The 12,158-nt window shown below is 44.3% G+C and overlaps 5 non-coding genes across 5 annotated transcripts; 3 read left to right on the top strand and 2 right to left on the bottom strand.

The window, feature by feature from the left end:
- Positions 1 to 1,224: 1,224 nt before the first annotated feature.
- Trnam-cau lies at positions 1,225 to 1,297 on the bottom strand. The gene has a single exon. It is a non-coding gene; the product is annotated as a tRNA-Met (tRNA).
- Positions 1,298 to 5,100: 3,803 nt separating this feature from the next.
- Trnam-cau lies at positions 5,101 to 5,173 on the top strand. The gene has a single exon. It is a non-coding gene; the product is annotated as a tRNA-Met (tRNA).
- A 2,460-nt stretch (positions 5,174 to 7,633) lies between these two features.
- Trnam-cau lies at positions 7,634 to 7,706 on the top strand. The gene has a single exon. It is a non-coding gene; the product is annotated as a tRNA-Met (tRNA).
- Positions 7,707 to 9,543: 1,837 nt separating this feature from the next.
- Positions 9,544 to 9,616, bottom strand: Trnam-cau. Its single transcript has one exon. It is a non-coding gene; the product is annotated as a tRNA-Met (tRNA).
- A 2,447-nt stretch (positions 9,617 to 12,063) lies between these two features.
- Trnam-cau lies at positions 12,064 to 12,136 on the top strand. Its single transcript has one exon. It is a non-coding gene; the product is annotated as a tRNA-Met (tRNA).
- Positions 12,137 to 12,158: the final 22 nt, after the last annotated feature.

Below are 12,158 nucleotides of genomic sequence, written 5' to 3'. Positions count from 1 at the left end.
TGGGTAACCGGCTCCGACCCGATCTCTTAGTGCCAAGGACGCGGCTTTAGCTGTCAGTTGTGGTCAACCAGGTACTTATTGTTGGTGGATATTCGAATTCTACATATCTACATGGTATTGGAGGGAGAGAAGGACACGCGCACACAGAGTGCATGTGTGTGTGACTGAGAGAAAGAGAGAAGCAGAGAAATAGAGAGAAAAAGAGACGCAGACAAACAGACTGAAAGACAAACAGATACATAGATCGGTGGAGATAGGCACACAAAAACAAGGAAAGAAAAATGAGAGAAAGAGGTGTGAAGAAGACAGGAAGAGAGTAGAGGAAATACAGCGAGATAAAGGGAAGGAAAGGAAAGAGGAATAGGAGGGAAAAAGAGAGAGGGGAAGGGTTAGAAAAAAAGAAAATGCAAAGGGGAAGGAAGAAGGTGCAAAGGGAAATTAGAAAGAATGGGTGAAAGGATAGAAAGAGAGGAAATGGGAGATAATATGAGGAAAGAAGCGAGAGAGAGAAGAAAATGTAAGAAAAACAAAAAGCGGATATATAGGAAAGGAGAGTGAGTGGGAAAGAGAGAGGAGGAATAAATGAAAGAAGCAGGGAAAGAGAAAGCTTTTGTGACGTCATACAAAGATAAGCTGTTGTTACACCGGCCTTCGCGTGATCAATTTGTGCAACAGAAGGCATGCCCGCGTTTTTGCCAAGGGGACCCACCAATCACGACCCTTCCCTTCGTAAGGGGTGGGAGAATTATCTCTCCCCCCCCCCCCCCCTCATTCTTTTTCACTCTCCACTCTCTTCTCCCACTCTCTCTCTATGTCTATCTATCTCTTTCTCTTCTCTCTCTCTCTCTCTCTCTCTCTCTCTCTCTCTCTCTCTCTCTCTCTCTCTCTCTCTCTCTCCCTCTCCTTCTACCAGAGGAATCGTTCATTCATTTGAGTTCTGCGGCAAGTTAAGCATCTGACAAATGGAATAAGATAAAAAATTGTTCAACCATATTTATAAGTGCTCGAAATGAACTATCGCAATGGATGATGGGATAGAAGGTACGAGACAGAAAAATGAGTGCAAGATTGAACAAAAGCGATAATGAAGGTAGAGAGGAAAATTAGTAGATTAAGCATAGAGACAATAAAATGCCGTCCTTTTACTAAAGTTGAGCGTGTTTTCCTTTAAGGAAACAACGGTTTCTGGGTTTCGTGTTCTCTTGACTCCTCGCTCAAAATCCTTGCCCCGAGTGAGGATCGAACTCACGACCTTGAGATTATGAGACTCACGCGCTGCCTACTGTGCCATCGAGGCCATATTGCAATACAAAGAACTTCAAAAGTTTCAAGAAACTGTGACATCATTCAGAATCTCTGCGCCGTCTTTCGTGTGATCAATTCGTGCAGTAGTTCTTGCCTGTTGATTGCAAAAGCAATCCACCAATTGCGCCCTCCTCCAGGAGGAGAGCAATGATTCCCTACCTTGCGTTGCATTTCGTAAAATTCTGCTACACAAGTCATTACGAGAAAGACGTCGTAAAAAAAATCATGAGGCATTACAGACATTCATAGCAGAAAATCTTTGGCGAAACAAAGAGAAAAGCCGCACAAACAGTTAGTTTTTAGATGTATAAAAATATGCGTAATTGTTTTTTTTTAGAGGAGATACTAGTTTGCCTACCCGCGGCAGAGTCGCTGATGGCACACCACACACATACACACACAAACCAACACACAGGCACAAGCAAATGAAGACACGCAGACAAATAAGTTTCACGAAAAGACGGCGCCAAACGTAGTTTTGGAAAGACACGTACACACACAAGCTCGTGCATGTAGGGGGAAAAAATGAGAAAGAATTAACAGAAAGGTAGAGAGGGAAAGAGAGAGTTCCACGGGTGAAGCGGGCAAGAAAGTGAATTGCTATTAAGCCATCTTTTGAGTGATCAGTTGGTGCAACAGAAGCCTGATACATAAGTGAAGGGAAGGGCAGATGCTGCTGCCCGTCGACGCCCCTCTTCTTAAGAGAGGAAGGGAGAGAGAGAGAGAGAGAGAGAGAGAGCAGGAGAAATTTTGAGTCAGAAGTCGGAAGTGGAAGCTTTTTGTGACGTCATCCAAACTTAGCCACTTTTTACGCCGTCTTTCGTTTTGATCAGTTTGTGCTATACTCTGCTCTAAAAGAATTCTAAAAACGATCCACCAAACGCAATTTTCCTCCAGGAGGAGGAGAAGTACTGAAGAGCAGTATCTTCTGACCGCCCCCTCCTGGTGGAGGCTCGTGATTGTTGGGTCACTCCTGCAACACGCGGGCACTGCTTCTGTTGCACAAATTGATCACGCGAAGGCGGGAAAAAAACAGCCCAAGTTCGCGTGACGTCGTAAAAGCTCTCCCACTGCCTGCTCCTTTCATGCTCTCCTTCCCTTCCCGACTCTTTCCGTCTTCGATGATACTTCAGTTTTTCAGTTTACCACTATTCCATTCCCCGTCCCCGTCTCTCCCCCTCGGCTTTCTCTCCTTATCTCCTATTTTCTCTCTTTCTGTCTCTATTATAACTTCCTCTCTTTCTCTATATCCCCCTTTCCCTATCTTCCTTAGCTCTTTCTCTCTCCATTTTCTCACCCCCTCTTATCCTCTTTCAGTTTGCCCTCTCCCCCTCCCCTCGGCTCAAACATGAACTAACCGTTAAAATATATATAATATATATATATATATATAATATATATATATATAATATATATTAAAATATATAAAGAGAGAGAGAGAGAGAGAGAGAGAGAGAAAGGGGAAAGCTGACAAGGAGTTTGAGAGAGAGAAAGAGAGAGAGAGAGTCGAAGAGATAGATAGGTGAAGTTAAGGTAAAGGCATCTAGTTGTCTGCGTAATACATAGATAAAAAGAGTACAAAGGGGAGAGAAAAAATGAAAAAAGGATTTAGGAAGGAAGAGGAAAGAAGCGATGAAAATGGGATGGCAAATAAACGAAAGACAGGTAATAGAGGAAGAGAAAAGTGGGGAGGTGAAAGAAAGGAGCAGGGACGGCATACAAACCTGGACTGTTTTTATGCCGTCTTTCGCGTGATCAATTTGTGCAACAGAAGCCGGCCGCGCATTGCAGAAGTGGGCCCACCAATCACGAGGCTTCCCCCAAAAAGGGGCGGGCCGGGTGCTGCTTGCCTTCGATGTCCTCCTCCTCCTGGGAAGAGATTTGTGATTTGTGGATCGTGTCTGCAGGTCAGTTCTCTCCCGGCCGCCGCAGCGTCAACATCACTTGGACGCCTGCCTCAGCTTCTACTTGGAGCTGCCACCTCTTGGCCTCCACTTTTTGCCAGGATTTGTTACTGTGCAGCTTCTGCAATCTGTGATCTGTGGCCAAAAATTTTACACCAGCTAAAAGAATATTCAACTCCATCTGGATCAATATTCAGATCTTTTATAATAAATAGATACTTCCTAAATAATTCACTTCCAGGTAGCTCACTTAGCCATACCTGACCGGGCCCAAAGGGGTCGAAAAAAATCAACCTAACTCGTATCCCTCTCCCTCTCCCTTTTTTCCCTTTGTTTACTTTTTTCTCTCATTTCTCGTAACTTCTCTCTTTCTTGATTATCTTTAAAATTCTAATTGTCTCAGCAGAAGCCATAACAACTGAATTATCAGATTAACTTATTGTTCTCTTAGCTTATTTGGATTCTCTTAAAAGTATTATGGTTTTATGAGAGGAAAATCGCCTCGATGGCGCAGTAGGCAGCGCGTGAGTCTCATATTCAAGGTCGTGAGTTCAATCCTCACTCGGGGCAAGGATTTTTAGCGAGGAGTCAAGGGAAAAACGAAACACAGAAACCGTTGTTTCCTTGAAGGGAATATTGCTCCAGAAAGAGCATTAGTAACTTCAAAAGTGTCAAGAAACTGTGATGTCATTCATGAACCTCTGCGCTGTCTTTTGTGTGATCAATTCATGCAATAGTCCTTGCCTGTGGATTGCAAAAGCGATCCAGCAATTCCGTTCTTCCCAGAAGGAGAGCCAATGATTACCTACTGATGTAAACTTGCGCTGTATTTTTATAGGTTAAAAGTCTGCTGCACAAAGTCATTACGAGAAAAGGGGCCGTGAAATAATTATAAGGCGTTTCAGAAATTCACAGGAGAGATCTTTGGGCGAAACAAAGAGAAAAACCGCACAAAAAGTTAGTTCTAAGTGAATATTATATGCGAAAAGGGTTTTTCCCTTTGAGGAGATATTAGTTTGGCTACCCGCGGCAGAAATCGCTGTGCCGCACCACACACACACACGCGCGCGTGCGCGCATGCACGCACGGACACACACAAGCACGCATGGACACACACACACACAGACCACACACACACACAGACCACACACACACACAGACCACACAGACCACACACACACACAGACCACACACACACACAGACCACCCACATACGCATGGGGGGAAGAGTGAAAAAATGGAGCAGGGAAAGGGAAAGGCTTTTGTGACGTCATACAAACTTGGACTGTTTTTATGCCGTCATTCGCGTGATCAATTTGTGCAATAGAAGCTGTGGCTGCGCATTGCAGAAGTGACCCACCAATCACGAGGCTTCCCCCGGAAGGGGTGGCCAGATGCTGCTGCCCTTCGACGCTCCTCCTCCTCCTGGGAAGAGATTTGTGATTGGTGGATCGTGTCTGCAGGTCAGTTCTCTCCCGGCCGCCGCAGCGTCAACATCACCTGGAATCCTGCCTCAGCTTCTACATTAGAGCTGCCACCTTTTGGCCTCCACTTTTTGCCAGGATTTTCAACTCCATCTGGATCAATATTCAGACTCTTTTCTAAATAAATAGATACTTCCTAAAACAATATACTTCCAGGTACCTCACATTAGCCATACCTGACCGGCCAAGGGCTGGAAAAAATCAACATAACTCGTATCCCTCTCCCTCCCCCTTTCTCTCTTTGTCTACTTTTTTATCTCTCATTCTATATATTCTCTCTTTTTTATTATCCTTTAACTTCTAGTTGTCTCAGCAGACGCCATAACAACTGAATTATCAGATTAACTTATTGTTCTCTTAGCTTATTGGATTCTATGAACGTATTATGGTTTTAAACGAGGAACATGGCCTCGATGGCGCAGTAGGCAGCGCGTGAGTCTCATAATCTCAAGGTCGTGAGTTCGATCCTCACTCGGGGCAAGGATTTTGGGCGAGGAGTCAAGGGAACACGAAACACAGAAACCGTTGTTTCCTTGAAGGGAATATTGCGCCAGAAAGAGCATTAGTAACTTCAAAAGTGTCAAGAAACTGTGACGTCATTCAGAATCTCTGCGCCGTCTTTCATTTGAACAATTCGTGCAATAGTACTTGCGTGTGGATTGCAAAAGCGATCCAGCAAATCCGTTTCTTCCCAGAAGGAGAGGCAATGATTACCTACTGATGTAAACTTGCGCTGTATTTCATAGGTTAAAAGACTGCTGCACAAAGTCATTACGAGAAAGACACCGCAAAAATAATCATAAGGCGTTACAGAAATTTCACAGGAGAGATCTTGGGCGAAACAAAGAGAAACACCGCACAAAAGTTGGTTTTGTAAATAATATATGCATAAAGATTTTTCTTAGAGGAGATATTAGTTGGCTACCCAACGGCATAGTCGCTGATACTACACACACACACACACAGACACACACACACACACACACACACACACAGACCACACACACACGCGCGCGCATGCACACACGGACACACACACACGCGCATGGATACACAAACACACTCACTCACACACACACAAACCTATACACACAAATACAAGCAAATGAGGACAGACAAATATGTTTCACGAAAAGTACCCTTCGAAATTAAACAAACAGAAATTAATTGATCATGTGGGAAGGTTAAAAAGAAAGACGGCTGACGCAGTTTAGGAAAGACACGTACACGCACACACACATGCGGTCAAGCTTGTAGGAAGAGAAAATGAGAAAGAATGAACCAAGAAAGGCAGAGAGAAAGAGAAAGATCCACCGGGTGAAGCTATGAATAGATAGATAGATAGATAAATAGGGATAAATAGAGAGAGAGAGACACGGAGAGGGAAAAGCTGACAAAGAGTGTGAGAGACAGTCGGAGAGGGAGAGAGAGAGGGAGAGTCGAAGGGATAGATAGCTGAAGTTAAACGGCCCAAGTTCGCGGGACGTCACAAAATCACTCTCTCAGCCTGCTCATTTCTTTCATTTCCGCCTTTCCCTTTCCGACTCTCTTCCTCTTCCTTGATATTTCGATTTTTTTTTTTTTTTTTTTTAGTTCCATTTCCCGTCCCCATCTCTCACTCTCGTCTTTCTGCCATTATTCCCATTTATCTCCTTCTGTCTTATCATAACCTTCCTCTCTTCCTCTATACCCCCTTTCTTATCTTCCTTAACTCTTTCTCTCCCGATTTTCTCACTCCTTTCGTTTCCTCTTTCGCCCCCCCCCCCCTCTCTCTCCTTCCCTAGATACCTAGAGAGATATATAGGTAGATAGAAAGACAGGTATATGAATAAACAAACAGATAGATGGCAGATAAAGATAGATTGATAGACAATCAGATAAATAGATGGATAGATAGATAAATAGGGATAAATAGAGAGAGAGAGACACGGAGAGGGAAAAGCTGACAAGGAGTGTGACACACAGTCGGAGTGGGAGAGAGCGAGAAAGAGTCGAAGAGATAGATAGATAGCTGAAGTTCAGGTAAAGGGCATCTAGTTTTCTGTAACAATACATAAAGAGAGTGCGATGGGGGGGGGGGGTATGAGAAAAGGATTCAGGCAGAAGGATGAAAATGAAATGAATAAAATGAATAAACTGAAACACAGATAAATGGAGAAAAAAATAAGGTGAGTGGGAGAGGGGAGAATGAAAGAAAAGAGCAAGGAAAGGAAATTCTCTTGTGACGTCATACAAACTTGGACTGTTTTTTATGCCGTCTTTCGCGTGATCAATTTGTGCAACAGAAGCCGGAGCCGCGTACTGCAGAAGTGACCCACCAATCACGAGGCTTCCCCAGGAAGGGGCGGGCAGATGCTGCTTCCCTTCCACGCTCCTCCTCCTCCTAGGAAGAGATTTGTGATTGGTAGATCGTGTTTGCAGGTCAGTTCGCTCCCGGCCCCCGCTGCGTCAACATCTCCTGGAATCCTGTCTCAGCTCCTGCACTGAATCTGTCACTTTTTGGCCTCTACTTTTTTGCCTGTGCAGGCTTCATACCATCTGTGATAGGAGTGTGGGGGGCGGGGGCTCCCAAAAAGACTGATCTTTTGGCCTTTTTGACTCTAGCTAGAAAAATATTTAACTCCACCTGAATCAATATTCAGACTCTTCTATAAATAAATAGATTACTTCCTAAAATAAAATATTTCCAGGACTCCTGTCTCAGCTCCTGCATTGAGGCTGACACTTTTGGCCTCTTCTTTTTTGCCAGGATTTATTACTGTACAGGCTTCATCTTTCTCATTCCTTTATCTTCTCTCTTTCTTGATTATCCCTTAACTTTTAGTTGTCTCAGCAGATGCCATAACAACTGAATTATCAAGCTTATTGTTATTATAACTTATTGTTCTCTTAGCTTCTTGCATTCTTTGAACCTATTAATGGTTTTATGAGAGGAACATCGCCTCGATGGCGCAGTAGGCAGCGCGTGAGTCTCATAATCTCAAGGTCGTGAGTTCGATCCTCACTCGGGGCAAGGATTTTGAGCGAGGAGTCAAGGGAACACGAAGCCCAGAAGCCGTTGTTTCCTTGAAGGGAATCGCACTCCACTTTGGCAACAGGACGGCGTTTTATTTTCTTTTTTGTCTCTTGATTTTCATCTTTATTTCATGGTTGTTCTTACATTGATTTCTCTTTTTCATACCTTTTCAACTACTTTTTATTTCTACCATCTCTCTTTCTTTACCTACGTACTTCCAGTGTGAGCGAAACTGTTTGATGCCTCAAAAGTTTCCTCGAAATATATGATGAGCCTCTCTCTCTCTCATTCTCGCTCTCTCTCTCTCTCTCTCTCTTTCTCTCTCTCTCTCTCTCTCTCTCTCTCTCTCTCTCTCTCTCTCTCTCTCTCTCTCTCTCTCGCTTTTCTCCCCATCCTCCGTTCATCACCGTCACGAGTTTTATGGGCGTATCCTTGTCGGCACCGGCGGAGGGCAGTCGGTGCGCCCACAAAGCAGTCAGTTGGCGGCGCGCTGTCCCCCTCTTACATGGGGCTTACTTGGGGCGTGGGTAACCGGCTCCGACCCGATCTCTTAGTGCCAAGGACGCGGCTTTAGCTGCAGTTGTGGTCAACCAGGTACTTATTGTTGGTTGGATATTCGAATTCTACATATCTGCATGGTATTGGAGGGAGAGAAGGACACGCGCACACAGAGTGCATGTGTGTGTGACTGAGAGAGAGAGAGAAGCAGAGAGATAGAGAGAGAAAGAGACGCAGACAAACAGACTGAAAGACAAACAGATACATAGATCGGTGGAGATAGGCACACAAAAACAAGGAAAGAAAAATGAGAGAAAGAGGTGTGAAGAAGACAGGAAGAGAGTAGAGGAAATACAGCGAGATGAAGGAAGGAAAGGAAAGAGGAATAGGGAGGGAAAAAGAGAGAGGGGAAGGGTTAGAAAAAAAGAAAATGCAAAGGGGAAGGAAGAAGGGGCAAAGGGAAATTAGAAAGAATGGGTGAAAGGATAGAAAGAGAGGAAATGGGAGATAATATGAGGAAAGAAGCGAGAGAGAGAAGAAAATGTAGATAAACAGAAAAGCGGATATATAGGAAAGGAAAGTGAGTGGGAAAGAGAGAGGAGGAATAAATGAAAGAAGCAGGGAAAGAGAAAGCTTTTGTGACGTCATACAAAGTTGTGCCGCTTTTACACCGTCTTTCGCGTGATCAATTTGTGCAACAGAAGGCATGCCCGCGTTTTGCCCAAGTGACCCACCAATCACGAGCCTTCCTTCGTAAGGGGTGGGAGAATTATCTCTCACCCCCCCCCCCCTCATTCTTTTTCACTCTCCACTCTCTTCTTTCCCTCTTTCACTCACCTCCTTTCTCCCTCCCTCCCTTCTACACTCCATCTCTCTCACACACACACTCTCTTCTCCCACTCTCTCTCTATGTCTATCTATCTCTTTCTCTTCTCTCTCTCTCTCTCTCTCTCTCTCTCTCTCTCTCTCTCTCTCTCTCTCTCTCTCTCTCTCTCTCTCTCTCTCTCTCTCTCCTTCTACCAGAGGAATTGTTCATTCATTTGAGTTCTGCGGCAAGTTAAGCATCTGACAAATAGAATAGGATAAAAAAAAAAATCAACCATATTTATAAGTGCTCGAAATGAACTATCGCAGTGGATAGATGGGATAGAGGGTATGATACAGAGAAATGAGTGCAAGATTGAATAACAGCGATAGTGAAGGTAGAGAGGAAAATTAGTAGATTAAGCATAGAGACAATAAAATGCCGTCCTTTTACTAAAGTTGAGCGCGTTTCCTTTAAGGAAACAACGGCTTTCTGGGCTTCGTGTTCCCTTGACTCCTCGCTCGAAATCCTTGCCCCGAGTGAGGATCGAACTCACGACCTTGAGATTATGAGACTCACGCGCTGCCTACTGCGCCATCGAGGCCATATTGCAATACAAAGAACTTCAAAAGTTTCAAGAAACTGTGACATCATTCAGAATCTCTGCGCCGTCTTTCGTGTGATCAATTCGTGCAGTAGTTCTTGCCTGTTGATTGCAAAAGCGATCCACCAATTGCGTCTCCTCCCAGGAGGAGAGGCAATGATTACCTACCTTGCGTTGCATTTCGTAAAATTCTGCTACACAAAGTCATTACGAGAAAGACGTCGTAAAAATAATCATGAGGCATTACAGACATTCATAGCAGAGATCTTTGGCGAAACAAAGAGAAAAGCCGCACAAAAAGTTAGTTCTAGATGTATAATATATGCGTAATTGTTTTCTTTAGAGGAGATACTAGTTGCCTACCTAGCGGCAGAGTCGCTGGTGGCACACGCACACACATACACACACAAACCTAAACACACAGGCACAAGCAAATGAAGACACGCAGACAAATAAGTTTCACGAAAAGACGGCGCCAAACGTAGTTTAGGAAAGACACGTACACACACAGCTCGTGCATGTAGGGGGAAAAAATGAGAAAGAATTAACAAGAAAGGTAGAGAGAAAGAGAGAGTTCCACCGGGTGAAGCGGTCAAGAAAGTGAATTGCTATTAAGCCATCTTTCGAGTGATCAGTTGGTGCAACAGAAGCCTGACACATAAGTGAAGGGAAGGGCAGATGCTGCTGCCCGTCGACGCCCCTCTTCCTAAGAGAGGAAGGGAGAGAGAGAGAGAGAGAGAGAGAGAGAGAGAGAGAGAGAGAGAGAGAGAGAGAGAGAGCAGGAGAAATTTTGAGTCAGAAGTCGGAAGTGGAAGCTTTTGTGACGTCATCCAAACTTAGCCACTTTTTACGCCGTCTTTCGTGTGATCAGTTTGTGCTATACTCTGCTCTACGAATTCTAAAAACGATCCACCAAACGCAAGTCTCCTCCCAGGAGGAGGAGAAGTACTGAAGAGCAGTATCTTCTGACCGCCCCCTCCTGGTGGAGGCTCGTGATTGTTGGGTCACTCCTGCAACACGCGGGCACTGCTTCTGTTGCACAAATTGATCACGCGAAGGCGGGAAAAAAACAGCCCAAGTTCGCGTGACGTCGTAAAAGCTCTCCCACTGCCTGCTCCTTTCATGCTCTCCTTCCCTTCCCGACTCTTTCCGTCTTCGATGATACTTCAGTTTTTCAGTTTACCACTATTCCATTCCCCGTCCCCATCTCTCCCCTCGGCTTTCTCTCCTTATCTCCTATTTTCTCTCTTTCTGTCTCTATCATAACTTCCTCTCTTTCTCTATATCCCCCTTTCCCTATCTTCCTTAGCTCTTTCTCTCTCCATTTTCTCACCCTCTCTTATCCTCTTTCAGTTTGCCTCTCTCCCCTCCCCTCGGCTCAAACATGAACTAACCGTTAAAATATATATATATATATATATATATATATATATATATATATATATATATATATATATATATATATATAAAGAGAGAGAGAGAGAGAGAGAGAGAGAGAAAAGGGAAAGCTGACAAGGAGTTTGAGAGAGAAAGAGAGAGAGAGAGTCGAAGAGATAGATAGGTGAAGTTAAAGGTAAAGGGCATCTAGTTGTCTGCGATAATACATAGATAAAAAGAGTACAAAGGGGAGAGAGAAAATGAAAAAAGGATTCAGGAAGGGAAGAGGAAAGAAGCGATGAAAATGGGATGGCAAATAAACTGAAAGACAGGTAATAGAGGAAGAGAAAAGTGAGGGAGGTGAAAGAAAGGAGCAGGGACGTCATACAAACCTGGACTGTTTTTATGCCGTCTTTCGCGTGATCAATTTGTGCAACAGAAGCCGGGGCCGCGCATTGCAGAAGTGACCCACCAATCACGAGGCTTCCCCAAGAAGGGGCGGGCCGATGCTGCTTGCCTTCGATGCTCCTCCTCCTCCTGGGAAGAGACTTGTGATTTGTGGATCGTGTCTGCAGGTCAGTTCTCTCCCGGCCGCCGCAGCGTCAACATCACTTGGACGCCTGCCTCAGCTTCTACATTGGAGCTGCCACCTCTTGGCCTCCACTTTTTGCCAGGATTTGTTACTGTGCAAGCTTCATGCAATCTGTGATCTGTGGCCAAAATTTGACACCAGCTAAAAGAATATTCAACTCCATCTGGATCAATATTCAGACTCTTTTATAAATAAATAGATACTTCCTAAAATAATTCACTTCCAGGTAGCTCACATTAGCCATACCTGACCGGCCAAGGGCTCGAAAAAAATCAACCTAACTCGTATCCCTCTCCCTCTCCCTTTCTCCCTTTGTTTACTTTTTTCTCTCATTCTCGTAACTTCTCTCTTTCTTGATTATCCTTTAACTTCTAATTGTCTCAGCAGACGCCATAACAACTGAATTATCAGATTAACTTATTGTTCTCTTAGCTTATTGGATTCTCTTAACGTATTATGGTTTTATGAGAGGAAGATCGCCTCGATGGCGCAGTAGGCAGCGCGTGAGTCTCATAATCTCAAGGTCGTGAGTTCAATCCTCACTCGGGGCAAGGATTTTGAGCGAGGAGTCAA

The sequence above is a fragment of the Penaeus monodon genome, chromosome 6, assembly GCF_015228065.2.
Source record: "Penaeus monodon isolate SGIC_2016 chromosome 6, NSTDA_Pmon_1, whole genome shotgun sequence".
NCBI lineage: Eukaryota > Metazoa > Arthropoda > Malacostraca > Decapoda > Penaeidae > Penaeus > Penaeus monodon.
Note: the sequence above shows the minus strand (reverse complement) of the source record. Positions and strands in the feature narration are given on the sequence as shown.